The sequence below is a fragment of the Bison bison genome, unplaced genomic scaffold (assembly GCF_000754665.1).
Source record: "Bison bison bison isolate TAMUID 2011002044 unplaced genomic scaffold, Bison_UMD1.0 scf7180017864360, whole genome shotgun sequence".
NCBI classification, from domain to species: Eukaryota; Metazoa; Chordata; class Mammalia; order Artiodactyla; family Bovidae; genus Bison; species Bison bison.
In genome coordinates this window covers 1,727,864-1,729,692 of record NW_011494932.1, presented here as the reverse complement: position 1 = coordinate 1,729,692, position 1,829 = coordinate 1,727,864, and the positions used below count along the sequence as shown (strand labels likewise).

The following is a 1,829-nucleotide window of genomic DNA, read 5'->3' as shown; positions in this document are numbered from 1 at the left end:
TAGCCATTGGTGTGCTTCATTTCAACCCACCCTATTCCTAGGCAACAGGTGTTGCTCAGCCTTGCATGGTGCCTCAGATGGCCCCTTTCGCAAGCAGCCAACTGTCAATGAGTGACCATTCGTTGTCCTGCTCAGCTATTGATCAGCACCACAGTGTGCCCTGCCCCCAGTTACTTTCAAGGAGGGACCATTGGGGAAGTGATTAAGGAAGGGTGGTGTGGTGGTCATCAGCTTGAAAGTGAGAGAAGAGGCAGATTCAGGCATTCTTTTGGAGGGCCTGGAGATCACCCAGCCTTGGGCTAGTGGATAAGCTGGAAGTCCCAGGGAACAGGCTGGGGACTACATCCTTTAGTGATTCAGAGCCCTCACGAAGGCCCTCCACTAGCCTTGGCCCAGGCCTTGAGGAATGGTGAACCTCTCCCCCATCCCTGTCTCTGCAACCTACTAGCAGTGGCCATCTTTCTGGGTCTCAGTCTGTGAGAACTGGTCTCCTTACTTGGACAGCCTGAGAAGACAGGACCTATTGGTTTGGGTGCCTGGCTCCATCAAGGATGAGAGCTGGGCAGAATGTGGGAACCTTGCCCTGAAGGAGCTGCCAACTAAGATCTGTTTCTGCTTAACCGGGATGGGACATTTCAAAGTGAAATTGTGCCTTGAGACTTTGCCCTCTCTTGTCAGGACAGAAAATAACATTCATCTGATAGAGATATATAGGAACATCATTACATGACCATGATCTAACCTTAAGCACAAAGAGTGTGACACCAAGAAGTCTGCAACAACTTACCACAACTCTCTCTAACATTTGCTTTTGAACATACTTACTGAAAACTTTCAGTAACATTGGGTTCTTAGGGCAAGAGCCACCCACATCCTTGTATGAATCTGTAATAAACCTTTCCCTGTTCCAAACTCTAACATTTAGTTTTGGTGGGCCTCATTCTGCATCAAGCACCTGGACTTGCAATTTTGATAACAACAATACTGTCAAAAGGCTGACTTGGCCTCTCTTAAACAACAGCAGAGACTGGGCAAGTGCTCAGAGTCATCCATAACATACCCACTGACTAGGCTTGGCTAAACTTTAGCCATGCTTCTCTCCTCTGAACTTCAGCTTTCCCCCATGCTTGAGCATGTGCTAAGCAGGAGACATTTCTGACTCGTTTAACAGCTCATTCTAAGAATCAGCTCACTACAGAAAGAAACACTTACTGTCAAACTGCTCCCTCATGCTGTCTGTTCATCCATCCCCACCTCTTGCCCCATCTCTCTCTCTCTCTCTCTCTCTCTCTCACACACACACACACAAATACACAAACACAGATACACACACAGTTGCTGCTCACCTCATCCTTCCATGTTAAAGAAATATCTTTTTCTGTTCCATTTTGAGACATGTTAAGAACTTGTGTTCAAAGCATTCTCCCTATTGCAATCAGTTCATTTCAGCCGTTCAATTGTGTCTGACTCTGCCAGAGTCCATCTCCAGCAGCCAGGGATTCAACCTGAAAGGAGGGACTGTGTCAGTGAGTAATGATGCAGCCTCTCAATTTTCTTGAACTGCACATTTATTTCAAGTTTAAGATTTTCTTTTATACTTTTACAAAATCATTAGGTCAGAGGTTTGCCATTATCAGTTCCCCTTCATCCAGATTTCTCATCTCCATATAAATCATTGTTGCCCTTCAAACAGAGTTCCTGCTTCAGCGATTCTCTCAGGATCAGCTTTATCATCTATTATCTACTTCCTCTTATGTGTCCTATAGTTAACTTGTGATTACATTGTAACTCACGCTACATTCCTCAGTTTATTTCTTATCTTTCTAAAT

General features: G+C 45.1%; 1 long non-coding RNA gene across 1 annotated transcript in view; it reads right to left on the bottom strand.

The window, feature by feature from the left end:
• The window catches only part of LOC104999655, a 15,057-nt gene that overhangs the window by 12,457 nt on the left and 771 nt on the right, over positions 1-1,829 (bottom strand). The window lies entirely within an intron of this gene.